The sequence below is a fragment of the Pinus tabuliformis genome, chromosome Q (assembly GCF_031772625.1).
Source record: "Pinus tabuliformis cultivar Carrire ecotype Pingquan chromosome Q, CPIR1, whole genome shotgun sequence".
Taxonomy (NCBI): domain Eukaryota; kingdom Viridiplantae; phylum Streptophyta; class Pinopsida; order Pinales; family Pinaceae; genus Pinus; species Pinus tabuliformis.
The window spans coordinates 1,343,768,558-1,343,785,060 of NC_142296.1; the positions used below are offsets into that span (position 1 = coordinate 1,343,768,558).

Sequence of the window (16,503 nt, forward strand, 5' to 3'; positions counted from 1 at the left end):
GGTGTAGGTAAAGATTTTAAATTTTTCATACGGCATGTAATATTATATCTTTTTTTGTTAACACATAAAAAATATGTATGTGATATGTTTTGTTGGGTGTTGACCTTTTGTTTAGCACATGAGATGAAGAAGAGAGTTCGCAGCAGCGAATGAAAAACAGGGAATTCACACAGCAGTGAAAACCGCGAGCGTTATTCAAAGAATATGTAATGCAAAGTGAAATGCACAACAATGCTAATGTGAGATGCAGTAAATGTAATATTTTTTTTAATTTATGACATGTAATATGAGCAGCAGCACAAGAAGAAGAAGTTTCTTTTGGCGATTAAAAAAAATTATTGGCAGTGAATGAAAAGAGTAGAAAGGCTTCTTACAATAGCAAATTTATGTAAGAATTTCTCATTTTATAGCAGTGAATGTAAAATCTTTTAACATAGTAGTGAATGAGGATTTTACACAACAGTGTAAAATTATTTGTTAAAGAGGCAGAGTAATTTTGTTTTTGGTGGAAGTTCTTGGTGAATCCCTCTGAGAGAGAGGAAGAAATTTGTATCAGGCAGTTTATGAATTAATACAAGTTTATTTTGGTTAAAAAACTCTGCTTTGCTCAGAAATTTTATTTGGCTTCCCTGTGTTAAAGATCCTGTGGTAGAAAAATAGAGCATTATCTCTGTGTTCAGTTAATTTGTGTTTGAAATTACCAGAAATTTCCAACAATTACCATAGGAACGGTCCAAATTAAGGATTTCCAGGGGCTAAAAGCCTTTTGAATGACGGTCGACAGTGCAGTAAAAGAGAGGAATAGCTAATAACAAGAGTAAAGGGATAAGATAACTTGTAAGGTATCTCCTAGGATGACGATGAATGAATTGGGCGATGGCTTCACTTCCAACCAGTTTCCAGCCTTGTTTAAAACTTAAAGACCGCCCACCTCATCTTCACGCAGTATGGTAATGCTAGGTCCATCTGTATGAGCCAGAAAAATAATCGACCCGGAGGCTTCATCAGATGATACTTCGTAATTATTCATGCAGAGCGAAAGCTTACAGTGCTCGAAGTGTGAAGCATAGTAATTGCTCACTCCCAAAGTGGCCAGAATAATCTTTGTGTATTCCGTCAGACAACTCCTTCATCCTCTCGAAATACTCCCGCATGACTTCACTGCCATTATTAAAATATATATAGCAATTGATCAGTGATGTCCAGCTAGTTCTACAACAAGAACCCTAAAACCTATTAGAAAGACCAAAACCCTAAATTTTGGGGTAAGAACAATAAAACATTAAAGGCTAAACCCTAAATCCAAGGCAAAGGTGGTACCAGAAGTTTTGGTTTGCGTGAGGCCACATGAGATCGCTGAAATCCTCTATGGCTTCAAAATCAGGCCCTATGCCAATGCTCTCGTAAAAATGATGCAGAGGTCCTCCTTTGACGTAACTTGCGATCACAATCGGGGAAACCTTTTTCTCCTTGGTCTCCGAAGGGAGCTTAAACACGTCTCTAGAGAGGATATCTACTCTCTCGATGACCTGGTGTGAGATTCCATGATTGGTAAGCCGAAAGCACCCCCAATCTTCACAACATCTTCTGAATTCCGAGCGAAGGAGGTTTCTCTTATAGTCTTCATCAAATCCCTTGGCTGCGAGTTCCTCCAATTGAATTTGAGAGAGATCAAGATAGGAATATCTTCATCGACATCAAGTTGATCAGTAACTGCAGGGGAACCACATGAGGGTAGAGAATTTGGGATTGCAGAAGCCATGGGTGTGGTTGTTGGCAACAGGTCTTCTCTAATTATTCACTTGCAATTGTTTCAGAGAGATTTTTGTAAGGTGTAGTTATATAAGAATATTCCTTGTTTCAGAGAGACTCACAAGTATTCTTTTTCGGATGATGTTGCCTTCCATGGAACTTCCTTGTGTTTTGTTATGTATTTGTTTAATAGCCATTTTTGAACGTATCGGTGTATTGTTATCTGATTTATATTTTATATGTTCTTGCTTGTATTTTAAGTGAATGGACAATCCGAGATATGAACGAATTTTGGTACGTATCGGCGTATACTCTGGCAAATAATTGTTATGTGATTTATATTTGATAGGCTCTTGCTTTTTTTTTAAGTGAATGGACAATCCAATATATGAACATTGTTATTTGATTTATATTTTATAGGTTCTTGCTTGTCTTTTAAGTGAATGGACAATCCGAGATATGAACATTATTATGTGATTTATATTTAGATATGAACACTGTTATGTGATTTATATTTTATAGGTTCTTGCTTGCTTTTCAAGTGAATGGACAATCCGAGATATGAACATTGTTATTTGATTTATATTTTATAGTTTTCTGCTTGTTTTTTAAGTGAATGGACAATCCTAGATATGAACATTGTTATGTGATTTATATTTTATATGTTCTTGCTTGTTTTTTTTAAGTGAATGGACAATCTTAGCTATGAACACTCACAAAATTTTTTTCCCTTACTAAATATTGAGTATTATTTAATGATTGGTTTATTCACATTATAATAGATATTATTTTATTTTTATTTAATAAATGAATGGAAAAATAGTAAGTTAATCATTAATTTATTGTTTAATATTTATTATTAAGTAATATATTTATGGGGTATAGTTTTTGTTAAACGTGTAATAGATATTATTTTATTCTTATTTAATAAATAAATGGAAAGATAGTAAACTAATCATTAATTTATTGTTTAATATTTATTATTAGGTAATATATTCATGGGGTATAGTTTTTTTTAAGATGTAGTAAGATTTTAGATTATTAAGCAATACATTTGTAACACCTCGAATAAAAAAAAAAATCCTCCTTAATTACCATAATTAACTTTTAATCTTACCCTATTCAATGCACAATGTATTCAATGGTTAAAGGGGTCATTAGGGACACAATGGACTGGCACGTATTAAGGATTGAATTAAATATAACACCGAATCATTTGCACGACTATCCGTCCAAGCTCATGGATACGCTCCATCTGTCCTCACCTCAGTAGGGGTGATGACTCTTCCACTTGAGTTTGATTAATGCAAAGGTGAAAGATTTGAATGCCACATCCGGTCGATGTAGGTGGCTTAGACATGGGGACTCTAACCCAAAGTAATCCCTAACCTTACCATTCCATCCCATTTCGTTCTACCTGATGAGAGAGTGAAACTCCGAAACGCGCAGGGTAAGAAGCAATGCAATAAGGGTTTTTACCTCTACCTTTGTGTACCCTCCTTTGGTTCAAGAAGAAAATGGCTATCGCCTTCAGGTAGGAAACAAAAACAAGGTAAGTCAACCAGACAGTCTTTTATTTGAAATCACCATTATCCTCACTCGTTTTCAGTTATAATGACCACAACATTTGCTGCAGGTATGTTCAGGTGGAAGGTCTCGGCTCCTCCCTCGACCCTGAGGGCCGAACAAAGATACCCCTCTGCCGCAGAGACCATGTTCGCCCTACTTCGGAACACCCTCTCTTATTTTCATTTTCCCTCTAGTAGTTGTGCTTGACAAATTGTTGCTGGTTTTCAGCTATGCAGTGCTCCAACTATGGCGCCGCTTCTCTCAGGTATCAAAATCATTAACATAGTTTTATTTAAGCATTATCTGTAGGTTAATCTTTCCTAAGACTACCTCTAATGAGTTTTCTTGATGGTTTTACAGGTAATAGCTCGACCCTGACTCCAGAGTTAATGAGCCTTCGAGAAGGACCTATACCTGAGCTAAATTTCTCTACTATTGATAGGTTGGTTACAATTCGTAAATCGACAGTCTGCTTGTCTGATACACTAGGTTCAGCTCCACATTTGGGGGTGGGAGGATTTGCTGGCTCTCGGCATAGCCAAACCCTCATCGTAACCTGAATTTTGCAATTGATTTAAGAATTAAGGTTATGTCGATAGGTTGTGTCTCATTTGGATTCATAGCTTGCTTGCTTGGACTTCACTGAATTTTCCAAATGGTTTTTGAACTAATTTTTTTTTTATGGATGCTGCTTAATGCATGCGCTGACCAAAGTGACATCTATTTTATTTTATATTGTATTGAATGTTTGATGGGTTTATGGACAATCTTGCCAAATTTCAGCCCTGGCTAAGGCAAGCTAGGTATCTGAATAGATTCGTGGAAGTAAGAATGTATCTTGTTTAATGAAGGGAAATGATTGAACCGAGAGTTCAAAATAGAGGAATATTTATTATGTGTTATAATTCTTGGGATTTTCAATTTATATAATATTGTTTTCACTCATGATTTCCAATGGTGATACCTGTTCGTGAATAGAAAGATGCATGCATAGTAAAAAGTCTTGTATGTATGCTAATCTTGATTATGTGCATAGTAATAAGTCAGGCATGTATATTGAATCGTAAATATATATATATATATATATATATACTGAATCTGTTTTCAATCATGTTTCACAATCGAAAGGAATTTATGCCTTGAGGTTTCATTCCTTTCTTGCTTATGAAAGTAACAAATACTCTATTTACTTCTTCCTTGATAATTGGTATTTATTTGTACAGAAAATTTAGATTGTTTCCGTTCTAGAATAGAGTTAGCAGGGTCTAAGCAGGGATTGTAACTCTATTTTCATTACAGTTGTCTTTAATACAACAAGTATCAGTTAAGTTTGTAAAACCTATAATACTGAATGGTTTAGATTTAATCATAATGTAAGACTAGAGAAAAGACTATGCCATTAATTTTATTCTCTATGATGAATATAACTGGTATACAAAATGTTATCCATAATTATCAATGTCTAATTGAAAGATGAGAAAACGAGACCATTACTCCAAATACACACCATTTACACCATTTAATTGTCAATAATAATTAAAATCCTTTGAGTACTTATCTGTCCTGAGTTATTTATTCTGTGTAATCAATAATCTTTCTAGAAGGTCTCACCACACATCCATGGACCTGGAAATCACGTCAACGGTCCGCCACCGAGCATTTCCTGCTCCTAATAATGGGAATAAAAGCAGCCAGGTATCTTGGGTGTCAGGACTACTATCCAGCCTCAAGTCCCATAGCCACTTGACTATTTGCCATAATTCAAACCTTCCCACTTGTATCACAACCTAGCTCACAGAAAAATTTCTGCCACCCTTCGCTGCCCTTTCCTTTTCCCTTTTCGAGAAAAGTGGTGGCAATTATTTGTAACTGTTCGAGGAGTTGTTATAACTGTTTTGTATTTAGTCTTTTGCTTAATTAGCCCTGTTTAATTTCTTTAAGAAAAACATCATGATACTTGGCTTTTCCAGCCTTAACTTCTTCTAACAACATGTTAAGTGAATTTAAAAGTTTCTAAGTTCTGCATAACTTCGTAAAAATAAAAGTAAATATGATGCAACAGAAGGGTGTTACAACTCTCCCCCCTTATGAGGAACACCATCCTCAGTGTTCTTCTAAGAAAATAATGCTAGATAGGTCTGCAACATGACTTCCTCCTCTTCCCAAGTGGCCTCCTTCGGGCCAAAGTACCTCCATTGCACTTTAACCTAGGGGATGTTTCGCTTCCATAAGGTGGTTTCTCTCTAATCTAGAATACGAAGAGGCTCTGCGAGGAACTCTCCCTCGGGCTCAACCTGCACAAACCATAATTGATAGTTAGAATTGGTCCAAACAACAATTTTGACTTCATATATTTGTTTGCTCCTATTACCCGTATGTTTTCCCAGTTAATTATATGCTAAGGGTTGTATACATATTTTTTTAGCAATGATACATGGAAGACATTGTGAACCTGGATGTGGCCTGGAAGTGCTAATTTATATGCCACTAGTCCAATTTGTTCCAGGATTTGGAATGGTCCATAATACCGTGGTGCCAACTTGGCACAACCCTTCCACTGTAGAGTGCTTTTCTGGGGTTTAACTTTTAAGTATACATGATCCCCTATCTGGAATTCTTTATGAGTCCTCTTTTTATCCGCATAAACCTTTTTCCTATCTTGCACGGCCTTTAAGTTCTGGCAAACCTTTTTCACTGTGGCCTCCATTTCAGCTAACATATCCAGACCCAGTGCCAACTTATTAACCAAGTTATTCCAGTTAGAGGGTACTTGACACTTCCTTCCATACAATACCTCAAAAGGGCCCATGTCAAATGACTCATGATGGCCATTGTTATACGTGAACTCTACTAAGTGGAGGTAATCCTCCCACTTGTGGGGATGCTGCATAACAAACATTCTTAATATATCTTTGAGGACTTGGTTTACTCGTTCCGTTTGGCCATCTGTTTGCGAATGGTAAGCAGTGTTGAATTGAATCTGAGTACCCAACCCAGTAAAAATGGTTTTCCAAAAAGCGGACGTGAATTTTAACTCTATCGTAAATCACAACCCAAGGTATCCCATGTAATCGAAATATTTCCTTCATGAATATATCTTCTATCCCTATTGTCTTGTAGGTGGATTTCATCGGTATAAAATGGGTTGTTTTACTCAACATATCCACTACCACCATAATTGAATCATGCTGCTTTCTAGTGCATGGAAATCTTGTAATAAAATCTAAAGTAATTGTATCCCATTTCCATTCAAGAATGGGTAACAGTTGTAGGAGACTTGCAGGATGTTGATGCTCTGCCTTTACTAACTAACATTCCAAACACTTGGATAAGTGATCTGCAACATCCTTTCCTAATCTTGGCTAGAAGTAACTTTTTCGGATAGCTGTTAAAAGTTTATGATATCCTGGATGGGCGACATAGGGTTTCCTGTGAAATTCATCCAGTAATAATTGCTTAATGTAATTTTGATTGGGAATATAAATTTTGTTCCTGAAGGTCAGCAATTCTTCATAAGTTATATCATAATCAGACTATTTTCCCTTTGTCTGATCCTCTGTTTCTTGCTGCAATAGAAAAACATATTCCGGGTCCTTAAGGGATGCTTCTTTGATAATTTCAGGGAGGTAAGATAGTGCCTGACTGAGTTCTATCTCGTAGACACAATGCATATTTCTGCTTAATGCATCAGCCACCCGGTTTTCTTTTCCTTTAAGATGTTTCATATCGAAGTTGAATTCATTTAGAAATGCAGTCCATCGGGCCTGCCGAGCATTCAAACTTGACTAATTAAAAAAATGTGCTAAATTGCTATGATCGGTTAACAGTAGAAATTTCTTTCCTAAAAGGTAGTGCCACCACATTTTAAGTGTGTGTACAACTGCTGTTAACTCTAGATCATAAGCAGAGTATCGTTGTTCATAGTCCTTCAATTTATGTGATTCATATGCGATGACCTTTCCCTCTTGAGTTAATACCCCACCAACTCCTTCCTTACTCACATCTCTGCAAAAAACGAATGGTTTTTTCGGATCTACTACTTTCAACACCAATGCTGTGGTGATTCATTGCTTCAGCTACCCAAAACTCTGTTAGCATTCTGTTGTCCAATGGAAAGCACACCCTTTTTTCTGTAGGGAGGTCATAGGAAAAGCTATCTTTGAAAAAAATTTAATGAATCGATGGTAATAACCTGCCAGGCCTAAAAAGGATCTGATATCAGCAACATTTTTTGGGGCTGTCCATTCCATTATTGTTTTTATCTTTTCTGGGTCAACCACTATGCTCACAAATCTCATTGCCCTGATGATGGACTCACTAAGCTAGTCTGAAATGTTGGTTTCAAAACTGTTCATAGGTTTTTCCACAAAATTAAAAATAATATAACATGACCCAAAAACTGAATTTTATCATTGTAAAAATCACACTTGCCATATTTAGCGTATAGCTGATTATTTCTCAAAATTTGCAACATGATTCTTAAGTGTTGTTCGTGTTCGTCCTGATTTTTTGAATAAATTAAAATATCATCTATAAAAATCAGCACAAACTTATCTAGGAAAGGTTGAAATATATTGTGCATCAGGCTCATAAAAGTAGCTGGGGCGTTTGTAAGGCTGAAAGGCAGTACTACGAACTCGTAATGACCATAGCGAGTTCGTAACGCAGTGTTACATATGTCCTCGTCCTTTATTTGGATTTGGTGATAATTGGATCTTAGATCAATCTTAGAGAATACGCTGTCCCCCTGCACTTGGTCAAATAAATCATTAATTTGTGGTAAGGGATATATATTTTTGAAGGTGATTTGTTTAGCTACCAGTAGTCAATGCACAATCTTAAAGTCCCATCCTTCTTTCGAACAAGCAGTAACGGGGCTCCCCATGGTGATACACTGGGACGAATGTAGCCTTTGTCTAGAAACTCTTGCAACTTCATTTTGAATTCTGTTAACTCAGGGATGCTCATGCGATAAGGGGATTTTGAAACTGGGGCCACTCCACGTATGAGTTCGATAGTAAAATCGATGTCACATCTAGGGGGTAGCCCGCGAATAGTTTCTGGAAATACATCCATGAATTTTTGGATTACAAGGATGTTTTCTAAAGAAGTCGTTTTGTTTTTTTCATTAGAGTATCCTACGTGAACAACGTAAATATGATAGCCTTTTCTAATGCATTTCCCCAGCTGGTTAGTAGTGATGGGGTGCAACTTCATGCTTTTTTGCATTCCCTGAATTTCTTTTCTTTACCCTAGTTCGATAAGGTAGTTCACATATTTGCTTTTACAATACACTAGGAAAAACATCCTTCTAACCAATCCATTCCTATCAGTACATTGTAGGAACCTAGGGGTAATATATTTAGATCAGCATGAATGAGCTGCCATAAAACTATGATAGGAAAATTTTCTGATTTGGTAGACACCTTCCTCTTAACTCCGGTGGCTAGTTGTACTAGCCATGATTTTTTAAATTTGCTATTGAGCAGCTGACATTTTTCTACCACCTTGGGGATAATATAACTTAGGCTAGCACCTGGATCAAAAAAACAGAAACATGTTGATTAGCAATCATACCTTCACAATCAATCATAATGGGTTGGTATTTTGAATGATGGTCGTCCAATGCAGCATTAATTATGGGCATACTCTTTGCTATATCTCCAACCGTAGAAGCTTCTTGCATGTTGGACAACTGTTCAGTTCGGACCTTGTGTGGGCATTTCTTTTAATAGTGAGATTCTCCACAACCCTAGCATTGTAGAAGTGGCTTAGGTGGCTGTTCGATCATAGGCTTATTAATACCCTCTGTCTGTTTTCTTTTGGGGTATGCTGGAAACATGGACGGATTTCTAGAAAATTTTGCAAATGTTCTCTGCTGACTATTCTGACCATTTCCAAATTTTTGTTGTCTATTATGGGGTAGATTCCTTATTTTTCTGCTTAAATTTCCTTTGGGTGCCTCATTTTTTTGTTTCATTCGCTGGTAACAGATACAGGCCTTACACACTGTATCATCCATTGATATTGGATAGTCAAATTCCAATTTTTCCTTCATGAAATTAGGTAGACTACTAATAAATTGGTGAATATTTGCTTTCTCCTCTTGCATGTATGGAATATATCATAGCAAGGAGGTGAACCTCTTCACATATTCATCCATAGTCAAGGTTCCCAAAATTAACTCATGTAACTCCTTTGCTTTTTCATCGTAGTAATGCTTATTCAAGTATTTATCCTTAAAGTGTTTTTGGAATTCTTGCCATGTCACCTATTCTTCATCAATATTTCTCACTATCTTAATTTCTTCCCATCAGAGAGTGGCTTTTCCGCATAACTGATAAACCGCTAAACGTGCTTTGAGCTTGTCAGTGTATTCGTAAATTTGAAAATATTTCCCCATATCAATTAGCGACACTTCAGCTGCCTTCTCGGATTCTCCTTCAAGCAAATGATGGTTTTATTTTCTTAAATTTACCCTGTAATTCCGCCTTTTTCTTTTTGGTTTTCCTTTCAGGTTTGACACGTTATCTGAATGCCCTACTTCATCCTCCTTATGTCCTTCTGCTGACTCGGCATTATCCTCACCATGGTGAGCTGTTGGTGTTCTTTCTCTGTCCTCTGTACTGGGGTCTGGCCCTCGCTGATTCTATCAGTCGGACAGGCTCTTGAGAATCTTTTCTTTCTCCTGTTTCATGTGTTCATTATCAGACCTCAAACTTATCATTTTTGCACGTAGTTGCTGCACTGTTTCTAGAAGAACAACATTAGCTTATCGAGACTCCTCTCCTAGTTGTATCCATATATCCAGATTGGCCTCTACATAAGGCACCTCTAGCGGGTTTGGGATCGTAGGGCTCCTTGGCATGTTGGATGCAGACTTCTGTCTCTATCTTTGTGTTCACATTTACAACTCAATTGTTTATTGTACATTTTTTAGTGTGACAAAAAAAAAATTCAGTTGTATATTATTTAACCCAGAAGCCTCAGTGTACGAATCTGGGCTCTCATACCATTTGTAACACCTCAAATAAAAAAATAAAAAATCCTCCTTAATTACCATAATTAACTTTTAATCTTACCCTATTCAATGCACAGTGTATTAAATGGTTAAAGGGGTCATTAGGGACACAATGGATTGGCACATGTATTAAGGATTGAATTAAATATAACACTGATTCAACTGCACGACTATCTGTCCAAGGTCATGGATGCGCTCCACCTATCCTCACCTCGGTAGGGGTGATGACTCTTCCACTTGGGTTTGATTAATGCAGAGGTGAAATATTTGAATGTTGCGTCTGGTCGATGCAGGCGGCTCAGACATGGGGACTCTAACCCAAAGTAAACCCTAACCTTACCATTCCATCCCATTTCGTTCTGCCTGGTGAGAGAGTGAAGCTCCGATACACGCAGGGTAAGAAGTAATGAATGAGGGATTCTAACTCTACCTTTGCGTGCCCTCCTTCGCTTTAGGAAGCAAATGGCTATCACCTTCAGGTAGGCAATAGTAATGAGGTAAGTCAACTAGACATAATCTTTTGTTTGAAATCGTAGTTATCCTCACTCATTTTCAGTTATATTGACCACAACGCTTGTTGCATGTATGTTCAAGTGGAAGGTCTCGACTCATCCCTCGACCCCGAGGGCCAAACTGAGATAACCCCCCTGCCACAGAGACGAGGTTTTCTCTACTCCAAAACACCCTCTCTTATTTTCATTTTCCCTCTGGTAGTTTTGGTTGAAAATTTGTTGTTGGTTTTTAGGTATGTGGTGCTCCAACTATGGCGTCGCTCCTCTCAGGTATCAAAATCATTAACATGGTTACATTTAAGCATTATTTGTAGGTATTCTTCCTAACACTACCTCTAATGACTTTTTTTCTTGATGGTCTTACAGGTATTTGGTCGACCCTGACTTTGGAGTTAATGAGCCTTTGAGAACGACCTATACCTGAGCTAAATTTCTCTGCTATTGACAGGTTGGTTACAATTCCCAAATATATAATCTGCTTGTCTGATACACTAGGTCCAGATCCACGTTTGGGGGTGGGAAGGTTTGCTGGCTCTTGGCACAGCCAAACCCTCGCCGAACCCAGAATTCACAATTGTTTTAGGAATTAAGGTTATGTTGATTGGTTGTGTTTGATTTGGATTTGCAACTTGACTACCTGGACTTTACTAAATTTTCTGAATGGTTTTCGAACTAAAAAAATGTTTATGGATGTTGCTCAATGCATGCGTTGCCCAAAGTGACATCTGTTTAATTTTTATTGTATTGAATGTTTGATGGGTTTATGGACAATCTTGTGAAGTTTCAGCCCTAGACAAGGCAACTCGGGTATCTAAATAGATTTGTGGAAGTATGAATGTATGTTGTTTAATGAAGGGAAACGATTGAACTAAGAGTTCAGAATAGAGGAATACTTATTATGTGTTATAGTTCTTGGGATTTTCAGTTTACATAATATTGTTTTCACTCATGATTTCCAATGGCAAAACCTGTTCATGAATAGAAAGATACATGCATAGTAAAAAGTCTTGTATGCATGCTAATCTTGATTATGTGCATAGTAATAAGTCAGGCATGTATATTGAATCGTATATATATATATATATATATATATATATATATATATATATATATATATATATATCTATATATATATATCTTAAATCTTGTTTCAATCCTGTTTCACAATTGAAAGGAATTTATGCCTTGAGGTTTCATGCCTTTCTTGCTTAGGAAAGTAACGAACACTCTCTTTAGTTCTTCCTTGATAATTGGTAGTTATTTGTACAGATATTTTAGATTGTTTATGTTCAATAATATACACAGTTAGCAGGGATTTTAACTCTACTGTCATTACATTTTTCTTTAATATAGCAAGTATTAGTTAGGTTTGTAAAAACTACAATACTACATGGTTTAGATTTAATCATAATGTAAAACCAGAGAAAAGACTATGGCATCAATTTTCTTCTCTATGATGAATGTAAATGGTATACAAAATGTTGTCCATAATTATCAGTATCTAATTGAAAGATAAGAAAACAAGACCATTACTCCTAATACACATCATTTACACCATTTAATTGTCAGTAATAATTAAAATTATTTGAGTACTTATCTGTCCCAAATTATTTATTTTGTGCAATCAATAATCTTTCTAGAAGGTCTCACGACCTAGCCATGGACCTGGAAATCACGTCCACGGTCCCCCACCGAGCACTTCCTACTCCTAATAGTCAGAATAGAAGCAGCCAGGTATCTTGGGCGTCAAGACTACTGTCTAGCCTCAAGTCCCATACCCACTTGATTTTTTTCCATAATTTAAACCTTCCCACTGGTATCATAACCCAACTCAGGGAAAAATTTCTACCGCCCCTTGCTACCCTTTCCTTTTCCCTTTTGGAGAAAAGTGGTGGCAACTGTTTGTAACTATTCCAGAATTTGTTATAACTATTTTGTATTTAGTCTTTTCCTTAATTAACCCTATTTAATTTCTTTAAACAAAATGTCATGATACTTGGCTTTTCCAGCCTTAACTTCTTTTAACAACATGTTAAGTGAATTTAAAAGTTTCTAAGTTTTGTATAACTTGGTAAAAATAAAAGTAAATATGATGTAACAGAAGGGTGTTACAACATTCATGGTGTATTTCAAGATTTATTCACACATAAATTATAAAATAAAATGCAAAATATAGTATTGTACTGCTTTAGTTTTTAGGTATTTGTGGATTATATAAGTTGAAAATTTAAATTTTATGTTAAAATGGAAATCATTTTATAATGCATATTTGAAATATACAACAATGGTTATTACTATATATAAAAATAAAAAAATAGGAGTAATATTTTTACAACTTTATTAAATTATATAATTTATTTATTTATTTATTTTTGTGTTAAGCTTGGCAGGACCATTCCATTTTTTATTAAAAAAGGCAATTTTACACGACAAAGATTGGCCAGGTGGCGTCAACTTGCCCCAAAGGGAAACCAAGTCTGTTAGCCACCTTTCAGCATTGTAAGCCATCCAAAAACAATAAAGTCTTAATCTCTCTAGCCAAGCTAGATATGTCTATGTTTCATGTCCATACACTACATAACTATCTAAAATGATATTTGCATCACAAAAATTAAAAGCTATCTGCATAAAACAAAATAATGCATGAGTAAGGGTCTATTCCTTCTGCTCCTCTGAGGCAGTTTCAATAGGTGTCAGATACATGGCGGATTCCCCAGGCATGTCATTCAGTTCCAGTATGCAGGGGTTGTGGTGATTAATTCTATCCTGTTTGATGTCTTGTTTGTACAGCTGCAAAAGGATTTTCTGCAAATCCTGTTTGTAACTTGACATACCTTGGAGTGTCACTACCATTCCAACAGAAATCTGTTCCATTGCTTTGCCTAATAAACTCTTCATTAATGAATACAAGTAAAGAGTTTGCTTAAACTACGTAATTCTTCCTCGGATGTTTCCTGGATCTGGGACTAAGGTCCTCCAATTGTCCATTTCTTCCTCTGAATCACTACCTTGTTTTACTTCCTCCTCCCGTTCTTCTAATAGTTTTCAGGTTCCTGCATTCGTCCCCTCATAGTAAGCCTCTATCGCCTGAGTGATTAGGTGCTCTACCAACTTCCTACCCCTGTGCGACTTCGACGTGATGGGCTCCTTATCATTACTAGGTGTCAGGCCTCTCTTGTCATGACCACGTCCCCTCCCAGCATGAGCCATGACTAGCCTACCTGAATCTTGGTGACAACAACTTTTTGTTAAACCAAAACACAGCATTGCAGTTTGGACTCTTTTTTGAATTGTTTTTCCATCGCTATGTTCCACCCCCTACTTCTCCTCTCCTCTTTCTCTCTCAACCTCAGAGCTTAGGTGGTCCTTAGACCACACTAGACCATGAGGAGGTCCATAAACCAAGCCTAATGTCGCTCCCCTTTTCCACTCACCATTACTTTCGTTCCCATGTGGGTCAGGCTTCCTTTGCCTAAGCCATTCATGTAGTCCCCTCTTTCTCCTTATAGTTTTCCAGGGATAACTCAAGTCCCTTTCCCCCTCCGCCCAAGGATTAATGTTGTTGCCCCTCAGTTCCACCCAATTGGATTTCCACTCAGAGTCTTTGGCCTTGCCTTCGAGCCGAGAGGAATTCTGGTTAATCCAGCACTTGCTTTGCATGACACTATAATGGCTACTTCCCATTCCTCCTACCAACTGCTTCCCCCTACCCCCTTCATCCATCTCATGCTCCTTACTCTCACGCTTGCCACAATCAGCCTTGCCTCAAGCATGGTTTAAGGAACCCAGTGCATCGAAACCCAACAACATGCAATTACCCCCTCCACGGTCTTAAGCACTACCCATTAGGCAGAGGGTATGGATACAAAACCAGACAATTTCCAGCAATTTCCATCCCAATTGCCACCAACAGTTCTCTACCCCTAGGCCTTCTTCTTATTTACCCTCCTCTCATCCCAGCAAAACTCCAACCATAACATAATTATAGTGGAGGAGCAAGGCCAAATAACATACCTGGGTTCAAATGATGATCGTCGTCGTGCTTGGCATCTCGGGTTTCATCTTCCTCCACACCACTGCGATACCACCTTCCACCACAAGAAAACACTTCAATAATGGACGCTTGCCTCCCTCCCCTTCCTATATTCCTCACCTCACCTCTTGTCCTGCCACCTTTCCCACCTCCCCAGCATGCACTCATGCCAAGGGTCGCCGCACCCATTTCCTTGAGAATGTGGGGGGCAGCGATACTAATTGCAGAGGTATCGATCATTACTATGACGAGCTTGTCCTAAGTGTCGGCCCGCATCACGATCGGGTAAATTATATAAATATTTAAAAATAAATAAATATTATAATTTATTTTCATATAAATAAAAGTTATAATTTATTAAGTTATAATTAGGTTTGTATAATTGATTTATTTATTTATTTATAAACTAGTTTAGATTTATAACTCTCGTTTTAGCAAGTTTGAAACAAATTAAATATATTTTCATACATATGACATTATCTTCACAATTTTTTAGCAAGACTCAACAGTATAGGTGGAGTTTGGTGATGACGCCAAGTATTAGTAGCTAGTGTTGGTTTGATTTCATTCCAACTTGATTTAGGGAGCTAAAAAATTAGTTCCTTTATCTTCAACTAGAGTTGTTACGACTGGCAACTTCGATACTTCCTCTTGAATATAACGTTCTAACTTGTTTTTTAACGACATCTTGTCCTTTTGAAGCTTCTTAATTTGCGTCAGTAGTTTTTCACAATGGTCTTTAAGTTGAAAAACTTCTTCATTTTCTTCAGCGGTGATCTTGTCCATTTCTCTTTGCATATTTTGTAGTACTTTTTTACCTTCTTGAAAATTACTTTTGAGATATCTAATATGTCTTCTGGTATTACTGCATTCGGCTTCACTATAACATCTTGTACCGTTATTTTTTTCCTTTTGCAAGAAAAAGTCAAAAATTCTTCTTCGCATTTAAACAAATCAAATCAATCTTCATTCACAAAAAATTTGCACTCCAAAAAATATCATCCATATTAGTTTAATTATTAATTATAATTATTCTTTTATTTTTATTTTAATTTATTATTATTATGATGTTTATTTAATTTAACCAAGTTAAAATGTTTACCTAACATAACAAAACAAAATATAATTACATATCTTTCGACAAGACAACATATCTTACCTATTAAACTAAAAAAGCACAAAATAAATATTATAATAAGTTTGAAGATCAATCACTTTAATTGATTTATTTTACCAACATAGTTCCCTCCAGCCTTTCATTAAAACAATTTAATAATATGAGAGCAGCATAATAGCTCTCGTTCAATGGACATCATGACTTGGTTTTCCAACGAACTTTATGCTTCAACGGTACAAATTACAATATGAAATCAGGATGAGCTTTATGCCGTGTGTTGCTTTCCCAATGGAGCGAACGTTGAATCGGGTCTATACATCAATTCCAAGGACAATTTCAATGGCCCGTGCTATTGAAATGAACGCCGAATAAAGATTCTCCTTTACCGATATATTTTATTATTTATAATAATGGCATATATTATTAACATAGACCATTGAATCCGGTCAATTTCAATGGTCTGCGCTATTGAAATGAATGCAGAATAAATATTCTCTTT

At 36.5% G+C, this 16,503-nt stretch overlaps 1 pseudogene; it reads right to left on the minus strand.

The window, feature by feature from the left end:
- Positions 1-805: 805 nt before the first annotated feature.
- On the minus strand, positions 806-3,467 carry LOC149224839 (C4-beta,C20-epoxidase-like; annotated as a pseudogene).
- Positions 3,468-16,503: the final 13,036 nt, after the last annotated feature.